At 36.4% G+C, this 23,833-nt stretch overlaps 1 protein-coding gene across 2 annotated transcripts in view; it reads left to right on the top strand.

Moving 5' to 3' along the window:
* The first annotated feature begins 209 nt into the window (after window positions 1–209).
* Window positions 210–23,833, top strand: part of CLDN16 (claudin 16) — a 74,881-nt gene continuing 51,257 nt past the window's right edge. The window contains exon 1 of one of the 2 annotated variants that reach the window (XM_026007177.2): window positions 210–448. The gene's annotated coding sequence lies outside the window, so the exon portion shown is untranslated. The remainder of the gene's footprint in view (window positions 449–23,833) is intronic. The other variant, XM_072752421.1, reaches the window with a different exon arrangement.

The raw sequence follows: 23,833 nt of genomic DNA, 5'->3' as shown, positions 1-23,833 counted from the left end.
TGATTTTATGTTTGTTATTATATTTGTGGCACTGTATTTAAATAACCTCATTCATTTATTTAGGTAATACATATTTATTAAGATAGTGCTGACTATATGCCAGGTACTGGCTCAGCTCAAAGAGCAGGACAATCGTGGCCAGTCCTTTTAGAGCTTACTGTATAACTAGGTCTACAAATGAACATTCACAAGTGTGATGAAGGTAGCAGAAGATACAAGTAGAGGGTACTCAGGGATGCAAGACAGAGGAGTGTCTCCTCATCAGGGAAGCCTTCCTTAAGGGACTTCAGACAGAGTCCCAAAGGAGAGGATCCTGGGAAGGGAAGCAAAGAATACTCCAGACAAGGAATAACATCTTAGAATGCCTGGAGACGAGAGAGAATAAGGATTTGAAAGAAAGTCTGGATAGCTGGAGAAGAAAGAATATAGAAGCAAGAAGGAAATAGAGGTAGGTACGTGGTTAGATTTTGTTCAGGGCATTCTGAATGATCTTAAAGTTTTGGACTCTATCCTGTGAGCAACAAAGAGCCTTTGCAAAGTTTTAAGTAGGGAGCGTCCCTGCTTATATCTACATTTTTAAGAGTTTCAATCTAGATTCATAATGATAATATAAATAAAATAAATTTTACTGCATGCTTACTATAGGCACAGCTGTAAATTATCCTACTTAATTCTCAAGATGACCATATTAGTTTCCTAGGGCTGCTGCAATGAATTGTCACAAAATGAATGGTTTAAAATAACAGAAATTTATTCTTTCACAGTTCCAGAGGCTAGAAGTCTGAGAACAGGATATTGACAAAGTCATGCTCTGTTTGCAGAATCTAGGGGAGAACCCTTCTTTGCTTCTTCCTAGCTTTCGGTGGTGGCTGACAATCCTTGGTATTCCTTCACTTGTAGATTCACTAATCTCTGCCTTCATCTTCACATGGCCCTCTCTCATGTGTCTCACATCTTCTTCCCTCTGTCCCTTTGCGTCTAAATTTCACTCTTTGTTGGGACACCTGGGTGTCTCAGGCTGTTAAACCTCTGACTCTTGGTTTCAGCTCAGGTCATGGTCTCAAGGTCAAGGAATCGAGTCTTGAGCCAGGCATCAGGCTCAGTGGGGGAGTTTGCTTCTCCCCCACCCATTTGCCTCTCCCCTCACTTTTTGTCTCTCTCTCTCAAATAAATAAATAAATAAATAAATAAATAAACAAATAAATAAATATTTTATAAATAAACAAATTTCCCTTGTTATCAGATGCACACTAATCTAGTGTGACCTGATCTTGATTACATCTGCCCAAACTACTTCCAAATGATCCCATTCTGCAATTCTGAATCCATATGAATTTATTTTATCTAAGCTACCACAGCAACTGTGAAAGGTTAACCCAATTTGGGACACGAGGAAACCGAGGCACTGTGAAGTTAAGAAATATGTATAAGGTCACAAAGTCAATATGTGACCAAGGTGGGTGGGCAAGGAGATCCCAGTAAGGAAACTATTGCAAAGTGATGGGGGTGATAGTAGTGAGACTGGAAATGTGGATCATTCTGATAAATATTTTTAGGATTTATTAGATTTATTTAACTATTTGAGAGAGAGTGAGAAAAAAAAAAGCCTGAGCAGGTTGGGGGGTGGGGAGAGGAGGAGGTGGAAAGCTTAACTTAGGGCTAGATCCCATGACCCTGAGATCGTGACCTGAGCCAAAATCAAGAGTTGGTTGCTTAACCAACTGAGCCACTCAGGCACATCATGATAATGATTTTAAAATTAGAATGAATAATATATGTTAAAGGTTTGATGTGAGGGGTAAATAAGAGGAAGGAGTAAAGAAAAACTACAAGTTGCTGACATGAGCAACTGAATGGAATTTCTATCATTTACAAACCAGAGAGAGTACTGGCCAAAGGGTGGGTTTGGAGAGAAAAACGGATAGATTCAGAGTTGTCAATGTTGAGTGTGGTACCCATGGGGCATCTGATTGTAGATGGATATAACTCTCTAGAGTCCAAGAGAAAGATTTGGGCTATATCATCAAAAAATAATCATTCCTTCATGATTTATCAAATATTTATGAGTATCTAACAAGTGTAGTCACCATTATAGACAGCAAGGACACAGCTAGGACAAAAGACAAAGTTGCTGCTCTCATGGAAATGTCATTCTTAATGGGGGAGACAGACAATAAACAGCAAAAGTAAATAAGACAATTTCAAATAGAAATCAGTGAAGTGTAGACAATAAAAACAAGTAATACAAAGATTTATGATTGGTACAGTTTACTTTCTTCAATTTAAATGGTTAAAGTTGGTTTCTCGGGCAGCACTGGTGGCTCAGTGGTTTTGCACCACCTTCAGTGCAGGGGATGATCCTGGAGACCTGAGATCGAGTCTCACATTGGGCTCCCTGCATGGAGCCTGCTTCTCCCTCTGCCTGTGTCTCTGCCTCTCTCTCTCTCTCTCTCTCTGTGTGTGTCTCATGAATAAATAAATAAAATCTTTTTAAAAAGTAGGTTTCTCTGAGGAGGTAATGTACAGGAGCTGACTTCATGGGCCTAAGTGTACAAAAACCCAGAGGCAAAAATGTTTTTGTAGTTTGTGAGGAACAGAAAGAAAGTCGGCATGGTTGAAGCATAGGGTATCAAAGGAGTGAGGGAGGATAATGGAGATGAGGCCAATACATCAAGATCTGTAGGAATTCTTAAAATTGTGTGTGTGTATGTGTGCCCGTGTGTGTGTTTGTGTGTGTGTGTGTGTGTATGTGTGTATCTTTGGGAATAACATAAAGCCATGAGAATGGGGACACTAACAGAGAGAGGGGAGAGAAAGCAGACTGAGGCCAAAGAAAGGCTTACCATTATATGTCTCATGAAGAAGAGGCAGTCAGACCATAAAATAGGAAATAATATGTCTACTTCCCCTATTAAATTGAAAGTGCCCACAAAGTGCCAAAAAGTGTCTTGTACAAAATTATATCTATAAATATTCAACACATTAATTTCAGATAGATGAAAGATAATAGTACAACAAAGACAAGATAGGACTCCCATTTGTGGTATTTTTCATCAATGGTATAAAGTTCTTCTATTTTTTTCCTGAGTTTACATCCTTGGCTATGTGACTTTACTGGTTTTTTGCATGAAAGTAATATAGTACGAGTTCCCAACCCTTGAATTTCATAGGGTTTGTTTGACTGTGTGGCTAGCTAGCATTGGCCAGTGGCATAAGGTAAACTAAGAGTGTGCCAGTTCTGAGTGTGAATGTGTATGTGTGTCTCTTATTAGACTCTTCCATATCTGCCAACATCTGAGAAAGACATGCCCCAGCTAGACCCAGGAAGAAGGAAAAAGAAATACATAGAGCGCAGCTGCTCTATTATGATGCCCCATCAAGCCCATCCTAGAGCAAAGGACCCTGGCTAAGCTGCAGGTATACAAATGAGTCCAGCCCTGTCAACTCACAGGCATAGTAGTTAGAAAACAAATGTTTGGTGTTAAAACTGTTCAGTTGTGGGATGGTTTGATATACTGCAATAGCTACTGATTCACCAGTATTTGAGGTGGTGACCTGGTTGGACACGCTATAGGATAATGAGGTACTGATCGGTGAGTCAGGGAAGGGCACAGAAAAAGCAGTTAGTCATCTCCAACATCCACAATATTTCATAGAAGTCCTAAGAGTCCAGTAGAAATATCTGCAGAGTTGGTTTAGAAAGGAACATACTTTTGAGAAATGATTCATCTTATTCCCTGTATGAAGCCTGCTAAATTAACCCAAGGTCTAGGGTAAAATGATTAAGCTTTTCTACATGAGGGCAGTGCTTGGTGTTTACGAATCATCATTTATGATGACAAATAAACTGAATTATAGATGTTGGATTACATTATTAAATTACTTACCTTCTTAAAGATATTGGAAACAATTTACTCAATGTTAAAAAAGAAAAATGGCAAAGCCTATTTTTAAAAGCAACCCAGAATCGTTAATTCCAATTTTAAATGTTGAAAAAAGTAGTACAAAATTGAGAGACCCATTCAATGGTCATGAAAAATATAATAAGCCTAATAGTAAAGGAGATGGTGTCTGGAGTCAGAGATATACCAGATTGAATTTCAGCTTCTCTGCTTACTTAGCTGTGGCCGCCATGAGAACACACCTCCTGAAATTACAGGGAGCATAGCTCACTAATGGCTCTGGCTACTGGACTGAGATCCTTTCTCGTGTCTGGGTTGAAGCCATGCCTTCCATGGGCTGCTCAGGCCAATGGCTGAGAATGGCAAACATACTTGGCTAACCCTCTCTCTTTTGTCAATCACTTTGGCTCAAGGGCTCTCAACAATTTTGCCAAAACTTCCTTAAACTTCAGGCAATCTAGGATGCTTTCACCCAACCCCTACTCCCACCTCATCACCTCCTTCATTCTGAGTCTAACTTGTATTATGGTCTGCCTCCTTCATCTCCCTCAGTATTTTCTTCCACACAAACATTTTCTCTAATAAATATTTTGCACATTTAAGAGCATCTTGGCAGCCACTTCTTAAAGACCCCAGAATAACGCTCTAGCCTCCCTGAGTCTCAGTCTCCTCACTTGTAAAAGAGAACCTATTCCATAGGATTATAATAAGGTTTAAAGGAACCAATACATTTAAAACAAAATTGTACACTGATAGGCTTTTATAAAGGTTGAATTAACTAATGCAACCTTTCATTATTCATGTTATTATTATTATTATTACTCCTTAAGGGGTGGTTATTATTTCTTGAGTCAGAAACATGAAACACATTAGCACATCCTGGGCTGAGGACTACTAGGAAGAAATAGATATAAAATAAATGAAAAATGAAAACAAGCTATATGTACAATTAACACAAATATAAAAGTTAAAAAAAATCATCAAGGCCTCAGGCTATTTTATCTAATGGCCATCTAAAGTGAAAGGGTGGTATTCGATCCCAGGGTGAAGTAACCTGGCTTTGGTGTTACAGAGCCATTGGAGATTCAATTCTCTTTGATTATGGAAAAATTCAAGAGCACTCAGGTTAAACCGAGCTATCTTCTCCCAAATATAAATCAGCGTGTCAGGGAGAGGTCTCGCAAATGCAGCAAAATATTTTTCTTGGCTTGAATTATCCCGATAATTACCTACATTCTGTATTTTGCTTAGGTTGAGAGCACACAGGTAATTAATGATCTTCATTTGACAGTGATTACAATTTGGGATCATGATTTACTTAACATTATTTGTCTGAAACTGAAAATGGAGGGCAACTGAAGGAGTGAGGTTTTTTTTTCCTCAAAGAAAATAACTTAATAAAACTTAAAAGAGTTCAGGATCACTTCTTTCTATGTCAAACGTAATTAAATATGTTTAAAGAATAAGAAAGAATTACCAAGGGAGTTTAGTTTTTCTTTTTTTAGACACCGTGCCTAGTACATCAATTCTCAATAAATATGTTGTATTTAATTATGTTGGAATATTTCATATATAGAGTACAGGATTGGGATAATCTTTATGCAGATCCGCCCTACAAATCTAGGTGGAAGGATGAAAGCAGAATGATGAACAAGTTGAACATTCAAGGTCATTTCCAGCTTTAGGAATATTTATGACACTATTTTGGAATGTTTAATCCAACCGTAAATTCCATTTTATGTAGCAAAGTGCTGTTTAAATTACTTATCCCAGAAAGAGCTAATCAGGTTAGCTTCTAATCATATAATTAGAAATCAAATTAGCTATGGTTGAGAAAAGTTGCACAAAAAACTGCTATATTTGAATGTGATGGCTTGGTTTCTTTCTTTCTTTCTTTCTTTCTTTCTTTCTTTCTTTCTTTCTTTCTTTCTTTCTGTGTTTTTAGTGGCTCATTTGTATAAGTGAAGGCTATAATTCCAGGACATCTAAAAGACCTTGAAATGCTGCTATTGCTTTCAGAATAGTTTGGGACCTCCAGTGCGCATCTTTAAGAGTTCATCAGGACTTTGTTGTTTTTCTCATATCAACTGCCTCCAGGCAATAGGTAGATCATTGGTTTTAAAGTTATGGTAATGCTGTTATTTCATGATCTGCTTTCCTCTTTCTTCTGCCCTTCTCTCTGTCCTTCAAAAATAGTTGTCAGACAGACCTGAGTGTGGTCCCGGCTCAGCATATAGAAGTTATGTGGCCTCAGAAGGGTCCTTGACCCCAACTTCATCTAGATTTCTTCCTCAATCCTAATAAAGTACTAAGCCCATAGTAAATGCTCAATAATATTTGTTGAGTAAATGATTTTATAAAATGAAATCAACACAGTAGCTACCCCAGAGATTTACCACAAGGATTCATTCAAAGCCACACAGATTGCCCCATATTTGGCAATACTATAAGTTGCTTATTATTATGTTATTTGTGATATTAAACATAAGATGTGCTACCTTGATCCATAACTCATAACACCCGTAACTGGGTCACGTAGTGGAAGTCTCCCTGCTTTTAATCTTCAGCCCCTACTTTCCACAGTACTGCCACGTTACTTTTCTATTTATCATGACAAGCCCGTGACCTCCATGAATCTCATCCCGTGACCTCCATGAATGTCTCATCTTTTATGGATATGGCCTTCAGACACCTAACAGTAAAAAAATAAAATAAAATAAAAATAAAAAAATTAAATATGTACCACAAAAATATGTATATTTAATTACTTATTTATAATATCCATGGACCACTAAGATGTCATACTACTTACATTACAAACACCTAAAAATAAACCTTAAAAAAAATCTGATCAAGATGAAATGTACACTAGTTTAAAAGGTTTTGCTAAACATAGTGTGTCTGTTGTAATATTCATGCCAAGATGTGTGCTTAGGATAAAGTCCATTCAATATTTGAAGTATCAAGTAGTCCTCTTGATATGTCTTTTTTTTTTCTTTTTTTGGTTTGACTCTACCAGACCTGCTTGCAGTAATCATTTTAATTTACAAAGTTGCTGATAAAGAGCCAGTTCTCATATCAAAGGTGACAGACCTGCTGTGTTGGTCTCCTACGGCTGCTGCAACAAACTACCCCAAACTTGGTGGCTTAAAAGGATAGGAATTTATTTTCTCACAATTCTGGAGGCCAGATGTCTGAAAATATTTTCACTGGGCTGAAATCAAGGTGTTGGCAAGGGCTGCAACTCCCTCTGGAAGCATGTTCTGGAGGACAGTCCTTTCCTCGCCTCTTCTAGCTTCTGCTGGCTGCTGGCTGCTGGCAATACTTGGCTCATGATCACAAATTCTCTGCTTTCATGATGACATTGCCTTCTCTTCTGTCTGTATCAAATTTTCCCCCAACCCGCTTTTATTACGATACATGTGATTGCATTTAGGGCCCACCCTGATGATTCCAAATAATTTACTTATCTCAAAATCCTAAACCACAAAAAAAAAAAAAGAAAGAAAGAAAGAAAGAAAGAAAGAAAGAAAGAAAGAAAGAAAGAAAGAAAAAGAAAAAAAAAATCCTTAACCACAGCCGCAAAGTCCTTTATTCCCCCCACCCCCATATAAGGTAACAGTCACAGGTTTCAGAGATTGGGACATAGGTATCTTGGGGGTGGAGAGGGAGCACATTATTCAGCCTACCCCATTTCTTTGCGGATATGTTTAACAAGCCTGGATAGGCAAGAATTCTGAAATGGCTCCTAAAATTCCCATTCCCTGGTACGCATGCCTTGTGTAAATCCTTCCCCTTAAGTATAGATGGAACTATAATTTGGACTTCATTCCCGTAATTCTATTTTCTTACATGGCAAATGGATTTTGAAGCTGCTCATTAAGGTCCCAAATCTGATTATTTTGAGTTAATCAAAAGGAGGACGATCTGGATAGGCCCGACTTAACCAGGCAGCATCTCTTAAAGAGGAAGCACTCTGAAGCTTGAGAGAGATTTTCTCTTGCTGGTCTTGAAGAAGATGGAAGCTGCCATGAGTTCTACAACTAAAAGCAATTGAATCCTGCCAACAACTTGAAAGAGTTTGGAAGAAAACAGTAAGGCTCCCAAAGGAGGGAAACCTCAGTCTCCACTTTGATTGTAGCCATCTGGTATAGACATCAGAGCAAAAGATCCGTCTAACCCATACACAAACTCCTGACCCATGAAGACTATGAGATAATAAGCAATAAACGGGTGTTGTTCTAAGCCATCTACTTGGTGGTACACTGTTAGTTAAACCAAGAACTAGTAGTAAAATAGCCACATAAAGCCTTTTGTGAGAATTAGGATAGCTAAAACGAGACAAAGTTGTCATTGATATGGATACATGCCAATGGCAATATGTGGCTATATTCTCAAAGTGAATAAATGAGAGGCAGTACCACTGTCACCCCCTTGGCCTTGTGGGCCTCCCAATTTATTCATCTTAGGGTACTTTGCTTACTCATGTTTGACTTCTGGCTAGTTGACCTAAAACTAGGATGTCTGGCAGATCTAGCAGTATCTGAAATCATTACCATGACATTTAAGGGCCTCTACAATGTGATTTCAACCTATTTTTGGAACGCTCTCCCTCAATCCACCTCCTATCTTTGTGACCCATTTATTCAAACAATGATGGAACACCCCCTGATATCCAAATGTGGAGTTTTATTTTCCATATTTTCTAAAACTCTAGTTCAACAGCTTCTCTAAGAATGCCCTGTTTCCCTTCACTTGCTAAGTTCCCTCTTATTAATCAAGAACCAGTTCTGACCTCTTTGGGAATCCTTTTCAGCCAACTATGGCTGAAATTTGTCACATCTCTTTCCAACAGGCAGTTGCATGTTCCTTTGGTATAGCACACTTATCACATTATCACAGTACGTTTTTATTGAATTTAGTACTCGGTTGTGAGGCTGTAAGGCCGCTACATTTTATCATTGTCTCATTTCCCCATTGTGGTGGGCATCTTCACTTCTGATGATAACACACGTTTTTCTTTGGGAAACGATTCTCCATGTGTTTTGTGTTGACCATCAAGGCTTCTTATTCCCATGATGGCAAGACAAGTAGACCAATCATTGTACCCTGATGCCGAGGCCATAGTCTGTGATGCCATGTGACTAAAGCTGAGAAACTAAGAGCTTCACAGCTCTTAGTTTCCCATTTTACTACTCGTTAGATAGGATGCTGCCCGATTCATGAAATGCTTAATAAAACCAAAGACATCTTCAAAAACAAACAAAATCGGGAAATAAGAGCCCTTTCTACTTTTTAAAAACGATGCCAGTAGAGAGCTATTTTATCTTCTTTAACTGAGATTGTGGAGGATATAAGCCTCGGATTACTTGAAATGGTAAGTCAGGCGTTATGGAGTTTCTGCCATTAAAGAATGAAGCCAATAGATAGGGAGAAACAGAAGAGATGGGGAATTTTCATGGATTTATTACCCCGGATTTGGATGTTCCCAAAACTAGATCTATCCATGCTCCTTCTGAAACTTTTTCATGTCAGCTCATTAAATCTTCTCTTTGGTGTGGATAATTGGATTTCCATACATTTTGCAGAGTTCTGCTTGAACACATCTGGGGTACCTAACAAAGCAGACTGGTTCACAGAAGGTGTTCACGTAGTTGTTCAATAAATAAGCATTATTCCAAATGTCTTGTATTTGTTGGGGTAAGGTATACTATTATTTTTCCCTGCAGCAAAGAAACTAAAAGAATCTCAAACATATATAAATCATTATGAAATTATTTCTAGAACTCTTTTGTGTTAACCTTACTCTTCCATACAAAAAACCTCTAGTAATCTGGCTTCACTTTCTCACATCGTCATTACATGTTTAGAGGTAATTACATGTCTATGATAAATAGGGGTTGCCATGGCTAGACTTAGACTCATTTGCTTTTGACTTGTTGATACCTTTCATTTTGTTGTTTTTGTATTTTTTATTTTTACCAGCAAATTGATTTCTGTGATCTTTCTTTACCCCACTTAAGTCAAACACTAAAAGACTTACTGACTTGTTGAAACTATCAAGTCCTAATGCTTTAAACTTTTGATTTAGGGATAGAAGGGCAATGTGCTTACGTGCTTCTGTTTACTCATTAGTTTTTGAAAATTTTCTAATGAAAACTACTTGAGAAATATTTTTAAAAATATTTTATTTATTTATTCATGAGAGACACACAGAGAAGCAGAGACATAGGCAGACATAGAAGCAGGTTCCATGCAGGGAGCCTGATGTGGAACTCGATCCCAGGACCCTGGGATCATTGCCTGAGCCAAAGGCAGACACTCAACCACTGATCTATCCAGGTGTCCCGAGAGTCCCAAGAAATAATTATATAGCAATCTACACCTTTTCTCTGGGACAATTTAAAAATAATAATTTAAAGGAACACATCAGATCTCAGAATATTAGAAAAATGTCTAATTTGTGGGATTTACATATCATTATCCAGGAATTCTAATAGTAAATATGTGTACTGTAATAATTTTTTAAAAAGATGTTATTTATTTATGAGAAACACACAGAGAGAGACAGGCAGAGACACAGGGAGAGGGAGAAGCAGGCTCCAGGCAGGGAGCCCGACGTGGGCCTGATCCCGGAACTCTGGGATCATGCCCTGAACCGAAGGCAGACGCTCAACTGCTGAGCCACCCGGGCTGCCCTGTTATAATTTTTCTAAAGAAAAATTTCCTTACAATCCCATGAGATTCAATAGAGACCATTTTAAAATAGTGTTCACATTCATTAATATCCCAGTGGCATGCACATCTTCCATACCAGGAGATCACTCATATAAAGGGAAAATTGGAATAATAATCATTGCTGTAGCTTAGTATGAAAACAAACAAAAATGAGTGGAACAATATCCAGGTCCATCTTTAGACTTCCTATATATATATATATATATATATATATATATATATATATATACACACACATATATATATACACACACACATATATATATACACACACACACATATATATATTTATATTTATATAATTATAATTATATAATATAATGCTCCCTGCATGGAGACTGCTTCTCCCTTTGCATATATATCTCAGGCCTTATGGAGTTTCTGCCATTAAAAAATGAAGCCAACAGATAGGGAGAAACAGAGACAAGTAATAGTATATAGTAAATGTAAATAGTAAATGTATATATATACATTTCCAGGACTCTTCTCATCTTGCAGAACTGCAACTATACCCACTAAACTATATGTACATATTCGAGGGACATCTGGAGTTCCTCAATTTTTACCTTTTAGGATCTTTCACATGAAGACCTTCGGGTTCGTAAACTGACCCTAAAGAAATCGAAGGGAAAATCAATATGATTTTTGCAGAAAATAATAGCAAAAACCATCTTGGTGTGCTGGGCATTTGAAAAATCATTTTTCTTTACAAGTTCTTGTAACAAACAAGTGCAAAAAATTAATAATTACATCTTTAGGCTGTCATAACTGCAGTTTATGAAATTAACAAACAACAAGCTTGAATGTGTTTCTTCTTTTTTAGATTTCTCTCCTTTGTTGATAAAATACTGTTAACGTAAATATACTGTGATCTTGAAGGTACACTAACTTTCAAATTTAGATGATTATATTTGTAACAAAATGTTTGTATACAGGGAGCATTAGCTACATCATGTCTGTGAATATGTACATTTTCAGACTAATGTACATCTTGATGGAAATTTTTAACTGCCATGCACAAACAACACTGTAGTAAATTACCTATCTGTGGTAAACCAAAAGCAGGTTTATCCAAAATGATATCCAAAACCCTTCCCTAGTCTCCCTATAACCCAATGTTATTCATACTTAAACATATAAAATAATTTATTTTGTTACAGAGCTGGCATTTAAAAGCATAGGGATATGATATCCTATAAGTGGTATGGAGATGGCTCTTTGATTTGAAGAACATAGTTATAGCTTTCCTTTACACCAAAGTCTTGCTGAAATATTCAGTGCTACAAAAGAAAACAATAATTATCATTACAACTATGAATCATTTATATAATTTTAAATTTTAATGATTGCAGATAATATTCATCACTAAGGTTGAAAATATTTTATCATTCAATCATGGAGCATGTTATACAATATTGCATCCAAATTGAGAATTTATCTTCTGTGGATTAATATAGAAGGCTATTAGTATAGCTAGGATCGGATTCTCTATGCTATATTATACATAGTCTTGGATCTTATTTTTTCAAAGATAAAATTAATGTTTCATATTATAAAAATGCCTACTGATGTATGCAAAGTTATTTTTAATGTATCTACTTTAAAGACATTCAACCTAAACATAACCCTCCCCCTTTTTTTTTCTAACTTAAAAAGAAATTGCTTCTGTTTTTACAGAAGATGTTCATATGGAGTGAATATCCTTTCATGGGGTATGTCCCGTCGTCAAATTTTGGCAGAATTCTGGAAATGTACTTCTAAGACATGAAACTTCTCCAAAACCATGCAGCTAGTCAAGAGCAGAGCTGGGATTAGAACCAAGATAACCTTGACTCTACTTAATCATTAAGCCATAATGATTAACTTCCCTGAGAACTCTGAATTGTGTATCTAAACATTTTTTTTTTTCACATTCATTGCCTCTTCTTTTTCCTCACAGCCAACACTTTGGTTCAAGTGCTCTTTATCATCTAAAAATATTTTAATTGTGGTAAAATACATGTAACACAATTTGCCATCCTAACCATTTTTAAGTGTACAGGGCAGTAGGATTAAATATATTCATAATATTGTGCAACCATCACCACAGTACATTTCCAGGACTCTTTTCATCTTGCAAAACTGCAACTATATCCACTAAATAACAACTCTCCATGTCACCTTCCCCCCAGCCCCTAGCAACCAGCGTTCTACATTCTGTCTCTGATTTTAACTATTCTAAGTACCTCACATATCTGAAGTCATGTCATGTTGTTCTAAGGTTCTAAAACCCATTTGCAATGTGGTGGTGGGGGTGGGATGGGGGTCCCTGCACATCCACCAAGCAATTCTCTGTGACCCCCTTGGGGGGGTGCCCTATAGTTTAACTCATTTTGAGAATACCTACCTAGAGATGGCATCAGATTTCACAGGTTAAGGGTGCAGCCCCAGAGCACTCATCACCTCACCCCCCTAAACATATACTTCAGATACCTGTGCTTATCAACTGTGCTGCTGACCAACCAGAAAGATTGGAGGTTCCAGTGACCCCTTTCTTAGGTTAAATTAATTTTCTAGAGGCACCTTACAGAACTAAGGGAAACCTATGTACCAGTTTATTAAAAGAAATAATAATAATAATAAAAATAATATTAAGTACATTCACATTGTTGTGACTAGCTCGTCGCCAGGTCCCTTCAGTTCTACTGTCCTCTGGGTCCATGAAGACGCGGAGATACACTATATGGCCTCAGGAAACATGATTTACACATCTTAAAAATCACTGTAAAATACACCCAAGGTCGTGGTGGTGAGGGCATTTAAGCCAAATCAAGCCCCTGATGTGACTTTTCTCCCTCAAGCCTCACAGTGACGCCACGTGGCAGCTAGTGTCATCCCCATTTCACAGATGAAGAAACAGACTCACCAGGGATGAGTAACCCAGGGCCACACAGCTAGTAAGTGGCGAAGTCATGAACAGTCAGAACCACCTTCTTTTCTCCTGTTGGCCGTCCGGCCATGGGAGTTGGGTTCAGTCTTGCTGGGTGGCAGCTTTCTGGAGAGACCAGTGGTTCTCGAAGGTCCTGGTGAGCTGTGCAGATACTGGACTCCAGCTTATTCCAACTGGAACGGAAACCAACGTGCAATGTGATGTGCATCATTTTAACTCCAAAGAGATAAAACTCGGGCTGTGACTTTCTCCCAGGGAGACCCTAAAACGGAGTTTCTTCAGACAGTTCCTGGCATACACTTCGATTTCTTGTCTTCGTTTCAGGGATTAGGACGTGTCTTCTGCCTTCATCTTTATAAAACTCAGGCCCATGCAAGTCTGTTCAATCGGATGGTACGAATAGCCCTCCGTCCACCTTCCTAACTCACGCTGGCTGGTCCTATGCTCCAACCCAAACAAAAGAAGACAGGGCTGTATTTAGATATCAGACTGTATCTTTCACAAATTCCAATGTCAAATGCTTGTGTTCTTCAGAATATCGTAATTGCTCCAGTGAACTGATGTTCCAAAGAGCCATTACACATTGGATTCACTGAGTGATTCATAAAATATCTATTTGAGGGACACCTGGGTGGCTCAATGGTTGAGCATCTGCTTTTGTCTCAGGGCGTGATCCCAGGGTCCCGGGATCGAGTCCAGCATCGGGCTCCCTGCAGGGCGCCTGCTTCTCCCTCTGCCTGTGTCTCTGCCTCTCTATGTGTCTCTCATGATTAAATAAAAAATCTTTTTTTTTAAAATACAAAATCTTAAACAAAATACCCATAAAATCTTAAACAAACAAACAAAAAAGTGATGATGAATGTTACTGATGAACAGCCAGATGAAGTGTCACAGAGGGTAAGGTTTAGGAGGTCCCCAGTGCTGGGGCTTCTGTCAGCATTGCTGTGGTGTTCATCACATGGAGGTGATGAACATGGTTGATGTCTTTGGCCACCTGGAAGCCCCCTGAACCCTGTACTATTGAGATTTTATGGAGGCTTTCTCATGTAGACGTGATCAATTATTAATTCCAATTTCAGCCCCTCTTCTTGTCTCTGGAGAATGGAGGATAGGGCGGAAAATTCCAAGCTTCTAATCATGGCACTGCATTTGTGATGATCAGCGCCATTCAGGAGCCATCCAGTGGAGCACCTAGAGTCAACTCATTAAAACAAAAGATGCTGCTAGATGCTCTTATCACTTAAGAATTTACAAGGCTCTTAAGAGTCCTGTGTCAGGGATGGAATGAAAGACGAATATTAGCACAAGAGATACTTTTAATGCTCTTATCACTTAGGAATTTACAATGGTTTTCAGAGCCCTGTATCAGGAACAGCAAAGACCAATATGCATTTACTTGATTATCTCACATTCAGTATCTGTCTTTTTGAGACTGGCTTGTTACCTTTAGCATAATGTCCTCAAGTTTCATTTATGTTGTAGCATGTGTCATTTTTTTTCTTTCTTCAGGCTGAATAATATGTCATTGTATGTATAAACTACATTTTGCTTCCATTCATTCCTTGTTGGGTATTGGGATTGTTTCCATGTTTCAGCTATTGTGAGTAATGCTGCTATGAGCATGGGTGAACAAATATTCTTCAAGACCCTACTTTCAATTTTTGGGGGGATATACCCAGTAGTGAAATTGCTGTATCATATAGTAATCCTACTTTTAGTAGGTAATCCTACTGTTTTGAGAAACACCATACCGTTTTCCATGGGGGCTGTACAATTTTTCATTCCTACCAATAGTACGTGAGGGCTTCAACTTTTCTACATCCTTGCTAATACTTGTTTTCTATTGTTTTAATGGTAGCCATCTAATGAGTATGAGGTGGTATCTCATTGTAGTTTTGATTTGCATTTCCATGATGATTAAGACATCTACCATCTTTTCATGTGCTTGTTGGCCATTTGCATATCTTTTTGGAGAAATGTATATTCAAGTCATTTGCCCATTTTTGAATTGGGATGTTTGTTTTATTTGTCTTTATTTGCAGGAGTTCTTTATAAAGTCTGGATATTAGTCTCTTATCTGATATGTGGTTTACAAATATTTTCTCCCATTCTGATGTCTGCCTTTTTACTCTGATAGTGTCTATTGATGCACAAATTTTTAAATATTTACAAGGTCCAATTTATCTATTTTACCTATGCCTCTGGTGTCATATCCAAAAAATCATTGCTAAATCCAATGCCGTGAAGATTTAACCTTATGCTTTTTTTTTTTCAAAGAACTTTACTGTTAGAGGTCTTAAATTTAGAACTTAGACCCATTCTGAGTTATTTTTTTGTACGTGGTGTTAAGTAAGAATCCAACTTCATTCTTTTGCATGTGCATACCTAGTTTTCCCAGCATTATTTGTTGAAAAGACTGCTTTCTCCCCATTGAATAGTCTCAGCACCCTTGTAAAGAAATCATTTGAACATATGTATACGTGAGGGTTTATTTCTGGGCTCTCTCTTCTATTCTATCAATTTATATGTCTGTCTTTATTCCCAGTACCCACTGTTTTGATTACTGTAGCTTTGTAGCAAGTCCTCCAGTTTTGTTCTTTTACAAGACTGTTTTGGCTATTTGGGGTCCCTAGAGATTCTACATGAACTTTAGGGTTTTTTCCTCTTCGTACAAAACACATCATTGGGATTTTAATGGTAATTGCATTGAATCTGTAGATCACTTTAGGTAATATTGATATTTAACATTATTAAGTTTTCTATTCTATGAACATAGGATGTGTTTCCATTTATTTATGTCTTCTTTAATTTCTTTTAGCAATGTTTATAGTTTTCATTATTTAAGTCTTTCACCTTGGTTAATTTCTAAGTATTTTGTTCTTTTTGATGCTATTGTAAATGGAATTGTTTTTGTAATTCCCTTTTTCAGATTGTTCGTTTTGGGTGTAGAGAAATGCACCTCATTTTTATGTGTTGATTTTGTGTCCTGCTGTTTACTGAAATCATTTATTAGTTCTGTGTTTGTGCGTGTGCACAATCATTAAGGTTTTCTACATATAAGGCCATATCACCTGCAAACAGAGATGATTTTACCTGTTTCCTTCCAATATGATTGCCTTCAATTATATTTTTTCTTGCCTCATTTCTATGGTTAGAACTTCCTGTGCTATGCAAGTGCTCTTTATCTTTGCTTACTAAAACAACAAGCCCTTATTTTCCTTGCCCTTTTTTGTTTTTGTTTTCCTTTTCTCATTCCAGTTATTTTTTTTCACACTTTTCTAAAGGGATCTTTTAAAATTCCAAGCATGAACTTCAAGGGCCTCTGATTTCCTAAAGGCTAAAGTCCAATTTCTTCACATTACACTCAAAGTGCTTCACAAGCATGAACAAAACTTATTTTTCTTGGTATATGAATGACATTTTTAATTTTCCTGTTCTGAGGCTTTACTCAGGGTTCTCTGTCAGTTCGGATCGCAAGTCTCTCTTTCTTGCCATTTGCAATTCTTTGACTTTAAAATCCAGTTCAACCATCCCCATCTGCTCCAAGCCATCTTTGAGTCTCCCAGAACTTACGTTTCCTTCTCCATGATCTTACAGCACTTTACACTAGTCTCATGGCCCTTATTAAACTTTAATTCACATCAGCATTACTTTACCTCTCTGCTACAAGGCTCACATCTTCTCAAGATCAAGTTTGCATCTTCTCTGAGTCCTAGGAAGCAGTACAGAGACCTGAAAGCTGTAGATTGGGAATCAGATTTTGAATTTTGTTTCCTGGATTCTCTCATCTTTACATTTCTGCTACAAATGATATTACATATAATTTTCTTTGTGATGAGGGAAAACATTATTTTCTTCCTGCCAAATTCCTGTTTTGTAAGCCTATAGTGTAGCTCTGTGCATTTTATAACATAACAAGGGCCACTGAGAGATGCTATAAAGATAAACCAGAAATAAAGTATGATTTACAAAACATGTTTTCTCTCACACTATAAAAAGGATATTCAACCATTAATGCACGCATTTCTCCTGTTCAGCAGCTTTCAAAGCAGAAATGCCACATAGAACTGGATACGTAAGGTAGAATAAAAATCGGGCAACTCCTTCTGATTACAAACAAATGGGTCAGCCAGGCACAGAACCTCACCCATAAATATCTCTAAGGATAGAAAGTAAGAGCATCTCCAGGAATGGTAGCATTTGTAATATGATTGTAAATTGTGTGGGGCTTTGAAATGAGAGCTAGCTGCTTATTCTCAGGATGTCATAATTAGTCCCTACAGTGACTTTTTCCTGGAAAATTCAAACACAAATCCATTGCTCAAGACTTCAGCAAGTGAAGATTGCATTAAAACAAAACAAAACAAAAAACAGATGATGCTCTGACCCATTGTATTGGCCTGCTTATATTGAAATTCAATGGGCATAGTCTTTTAATTAAATCCAATTCTGCTACAGATCATCTTTTTTTCTTCCAGTTGTCATTCTTGGAGATACTTCAGTAGTTATTGAAATGTATAGTTAATTTAGGAGGTAAATTTGCCTAAATAAGAGACCTTATGGCTTTGAACAATATTCATGATCTAAGGCATTACTGAAAACTAATTTATTACTATTAATTTTTTAAGGATGAAACTTTACAAATTGATGATGGTCTCATTCTGGGCTAACTTTCTAATATTCTGTTGTTTTGATGCATATTATTTACTCAAGTTAATTAATATACTTTTGGAACTTTTCTTGTAACACAGTAGTATGATGTGTAATCAAGCTCTCAATTTGCTGAATATAATTGTGTACTTGTAAAGTGCTATAATTTGGTAATTCAAGTGTTTTAAGCAGTGCTCTCCATCTTGTTCATAATGAAATTTGCCTTATCTCTGCAAAAATTTTGCTGAAGATTATCAAAAATTTTGCTCCTGAACAAACAGCTCTAACATTTAAATTAAGTTCAGACTTCACCCACCTTGCATGAAGGACTCCCAAATTTGACCTACTCCTTCTACCTCTTCAGTATTATTAACCATATGTTCTTTGCACGTACTCTTTCGCTCTAACACTTTGTAAGTTCTTACTAAATTCCAGTTGGATTAAATGAGTAGATCCAGTGCAACTTTATTGTAATCCTATATTTGATTCTAACCAGTGAAAGAGTATAAATCTCCAACTTTTTTTTTTTTGGATAGGTTTCTTGTTCTAGATTTTAATGAACCATATGTTCTCTTAAATATATCGCTTACTGAAAATCTTTTAAATATCAGCATTAGTACTAAGTGCAAAAGGATGATACAATGATCTTTTCTTATTTAATTGACAATCTTTCTCAGTTTTCTTGACAAATAATTGACATACATCAGTGTATATATTTAAGGTATACAGTATGATGGTTTGATATACATATGTTGTAGAATTATAACCATAACAGGTTCAGCTAACATCCATCTTCTCATATAGATATAATAAAAAGATAAGAAAGGAAAAAGGAAAAAAAATGTTCTCCTTGTGATGAGAATTCTTAGGATTTACTCTCAACAATTTCCCTATGTAATCATATAACAGCATTAGCTCTGGTTATCATGTTGTATATTATGTCCCTCGTACTTTTTTGTCTTACAGCTGGAAGTTTGTACCTTTTGATGGCCTTCCTCCAACTCCCCTCGCCTCCACCCTCTGCTTCTGATAACCTTAAGTCTGACCTCTTTTTCTATGAGTTTGTTTTGTTAGATTCCACATATAATTGAGATCATACAGTATTTCTCTTTCTCTGACTTATTTCACTTAGTATAATGCATTCAAGGTTCATGCATGTTGTCACAAATGATAGGATTTATTCATTTTTTTTTTATTTTTATTTTTTTTGGATTTATTCATTTTTATGGCTGAATAATATTCTATTATATATATATATACCTCACAATTTATAATATTATTCCATTATGTAATATTGCATATTATATATGATTATATTACACATAAATTATATATCTCACAATGTATAATAATATTCCATTATATTATGGTATATATGATATATCTCACGGCTTCTTTATCCATTCATCCATCAGTGGACACTTAGGTTGTTTCCATGTCTTAGCTATTATAAATAATGCTGCTATGAACATGGTGGGGGCAGATACCTTTTCAGGTTAATGTTTTTATTTCCTTTGGATATATTAATGGAAGTGGAATTATTTGATCATTTGGTAGTTCTATTTTTAATTTGAGGATCCTCCATACTATTTTCTGTAGTGACTATACCAATATGCAGTCCCACCAACAGTATACAGGGTTCCCTTTCCTACATATCCATGCAGCATTTGTTATCTCTTGTCTTTTTGGTGTTAAGCATTCTAACAGGTATGAGGTGACATCTTGTTTTAATTTGCACTACTCTAATGACTGGTGATGTAGAACATATTTTTGTGTATCTCTTGGCCTTTCATTTATCTCTTTTGGAGAAAAGTCTACTCGGATCCTTTGTTCATTTTTTTTTGTTTTGTTTTTACTGATCATTTATTTTTTACTTTTGAGTTGTATGAGTTCCTTATATATCTTGAATGTTAACTCCTTATCAGATATGTGATTTGCAAGTATTTTTTTCCATTTTGTAGGTTTTTCACTTTGTTGATGGTTTATTTTGTTGTGCAGAGGCTTTTTGTCTTGAAGTAGCCCCATCTGTTTAATTTTTATTATGTTGCTTGTGCTTTAGATGCTATACTTAAAAAAACATTACTATGACCCATTCTTATGTTTTCTTGTAGGAGTTTTATGGTTTCAGATCTTATTTTTAAGTTTCTAATTCATTTTGAGTTAATTTTTGTTAGTGGTATAAGATATGGGTCCAGTTTCATTCTCTTGTATGTGAATATCCAGTTATTCCAACACCATTTAATAAAGAGGTTTTCTTTTCTCTATTCAGTATTCATGGCTTCCTTGTCAAATATTAGTTGACCCTATATGGTTAGGTTTATTTTTGGACTCCCGATTCTGTTCCATTAGTCATTTTGTCTACTTTTAATCCCAATACCATATCATTTTGATGACTACAGCTTTATAATATAGCTTGAAATAAGTAATTGTGATACTTCTTGCTTTCTTCTTTTTCACGGTTTCTTTGGCTATTTAGGATCTTTTGTTGTTCCAAATACATTTTGGGAGTGTTTTTCTACTATAAAAAACACCATTAGAATCTTTATAGGGACTCCATTGAATCTATAGATGGCTTCTGATAGTAATGACATTTTAATAATATTAATTCTTCCAATCAATGAACACAGGATATTTTTCCATTTATTTGTAACTTCTTCACTTTTTTTCATCAATGTATTGAAGTTTTCGGAGTGGAACTCATTCACCTCCTTGATTAAATCTATTCCAAAATGTTTTATTGTTTTTGATGCCATTTTCAATGAAATGAATTTCTTTATTTGTTTTCCAGAAAATTAATTGTCATAGTATGGAAACTCTACTGATTATTGCATTTTAATTTTGCATCCTGCAACTTTACTGAATCCATTGATTAGTTTTAACAATTTTTAGTTGAATCTTTAAGATTTTCTATATATATAAGATCATGTCACATGTAAATAAAGACAATTTTACTGCTTTTTTCAAATTCTGATACTTTTTATATCTTTTCATTGTCTGATTATTCTGGCTAGAACTTCTAGTACTATCTTGAATAGGAGTGAGTGGTAAAAGTGGGGTCTTTTGTCTGATTTCTGATCTCAAAGTATAAGCTTTCAACTTTTCACTATTGAGTATAATATTAGTTGTGGGCCTGTCATTGATGTGCTTTATTATGTTGAGCTATATTTCTTCTATGCCTGATTTGGTAAGAGTTTTTATCACAAATGGATGTTGAACTTTGTCAAATACTTTTCTGCATTTTTAAGATTACCATAGAAGTCTTTTCTTTCATTCTATTAGTGTAATGTACACATCCATTGGTTTGCATATATTGAACCATCCTTGCATTCCATGGATAAATCACACTTGATCATGGTGAATGATCTTTTTACTGTATTGCTGAATTATTAGTTAATATTTTATCAAGCGTTTGTGCATCTATATTTATCAGGGATATTGGCCTGTAGTTTTCTTTCCAGTAATGTTCTTTTTGGGTTTTGCTATCAGAATAATTCTAGCCTTGTAACATGAGTTTGGGACTGCTTATGTGTTGCTTTGTAATCATACAAACTTTGTTAATTGTTTCCTGGATGTTTTGTAGATCTGCTGTTTTTTATTTCTCATCCTGCTATCTTTTTTGTGTGTTTTGGTGTCTTCTAGTATCAGTATGCTTTTAATTTTTCACTGCATTCTTTTCTGTAATTACTAAAGGATTTTCACTTGAGCTGCTGAGTCATATTGCTTCCAGGAGTTGTCTTGAGCCCTTCTGGTCACATAGCACAAGAAGATTTTCTTCACAGCTGATGACAAAACCATCTGGGAAAAATATTAGTAGATAACAGAACACAGGTTGGATTTGTTAAACTACATGTAGCCCACCATTGATAACTGTGGTAGAATTTTAGGTCTATGTTGTTTAGCATAAATGTACTCATAAATAGTTAGAGAATCCTTATACAATCACTTAAATATAATAGATTACTATTGATAAGAATCATAAAATGTAATGACCCAATACATTATATTTTATTAACTCACTAATGAAGAATAGAGATATTTTGAAGTTATAGTCTTTGAAGTGGAACAAACCCCCTCACAACCAGACATGCTGGATGTCAAATAACAGAAAATAACATCTAAAGAATATGATTTCATTTCCACCAATCATTAAATGCTACTCTACCCAGAGACCCAAAATAATTTTTGTCTTTCAGAACCCTTACTTGTAAGTCACTGGGGAGTTCAGGACTTTGAGCTCTAGCTTTTCATTATCCTAGGTGGCACCATACCAATAATTAGCCTATTTTTCTTCCTGAAGAAACTCAGTGTTAGTTTTTTTTTTCCATTGGCTTGCTGTACATTGGATTGATGAATTCTTGTATAATTCAGTTACAGTGGGACTGTCTCTCAGCTTCCTTGCTTAAGTGGAATAGAAAAGGATTGTTATAGGCTACCCTCAGTTTTCCAAACAGGCTCTCTGTTTAGAAAGTATCAGGAGCTATCTTCAGCTTTAACTAAGAATCAATTATCCTACCTGCGCATAGCATGGGAACACTCCATGCCCAGTACTGAGTTTGTTCTGGTGACAACTTTGCCTGCCTGCCTCTTGGCTCAAGCACCACTGGGCCCCATTGCTTCCAGGAGTTGTGGCCAGCCCTTCTGGTCAGATGGAGGTAGAAAACATTCCCCATAGCAGGTGGAGCTATGATTCAAATTCTGCCTTGGTGTGGACAAGCAAATCAGACTCTACAGCTAGCAGAATTTCTTGTTTGAGGGTCCAAATTTGGCAGATCTGCACCCTGCTGAGTTTCTTGGTCAAGTATACTCCTGACTTCGGTCTGCAGATGAACAAAACCATTGATTGGCATTACTTGGACACTGCATATATGAACTGTCTGCCAAGATCTGTGTGCTGGTTGTTGCAAACCCTACCTACCTGCTCTATTATAGTCAGATTCTCAGTGGTTGAGGTCTACAGATTCCCCTGCAATTCCTATGATGTGAGATCAGAGTAAGGATTCTCACTAAACAACTCTATGCTATATGGGGAGGCTGGTTGTCCCTCAGTAAGTTCTTCCTTTTTATGAAAACTAGGGAAACTTATTCCCTGTGCTCTTTAGAGCAGGGGAGCTGCATTGGCATGGGGAAGGGGCACTATGATCCACAGGGCTATTTCTCTTGCCCTTCTAATGCAGTCTGTCTTGGTGGCTGAGATGCAGGGGGATGCTTCAGCCTCAGTCTCATGTTTTAGGATTCTCAGTGTGTTTTGTTTTTAAATACTCTTTAGTTTTCTTCCTGTGAAGGTTATTTCAAACTCATGAATAACCTATGTCACTGTTTCAGTGTGACTACATTCTTACAATGATAAAAGCTTGTTCCTCACAGATAAATAGTTGGAGCAGGCACAGTATTTATAACTCACTGTGATCTGTGCTGGTTCAAAGTAGACTGAGGCCACTGAGGAACAGGAAACAGGCTAATTCTACTTGGGAAACATTTCTCACAGTCTCTGTGAGATTTGAGCCAGGTTTTAAAGGATGAGTAAGAGTTCTGAAAGCAGAGAAAATAGGGTATTTCAGAAAGAAAAAGGGAGGGATAAAATAACAAATGATAGAGAAAGGCATGTCTAGGAAAT

Source organism: Vulpes vulpes, chromosome 3 (genome assembly GCF_048418805.1).
Source record: "Vulpes vulpes isolate BD-2025 chromosome 3, VulVul3, whole genome shotgun sequence".
Classification (NCBI taxonomy): domain Eukaryota; kingdom Metazoa; phylum Chordata; class Mammalia; order Carnivora; family Canidae; genus Vulpes; species Vulpes vulpes.
The sequence above is the reverse complement of the archived record's forward strand: the minus strand, read 5'-3'. Positions and strand labels throughout refer to the sequence as shown.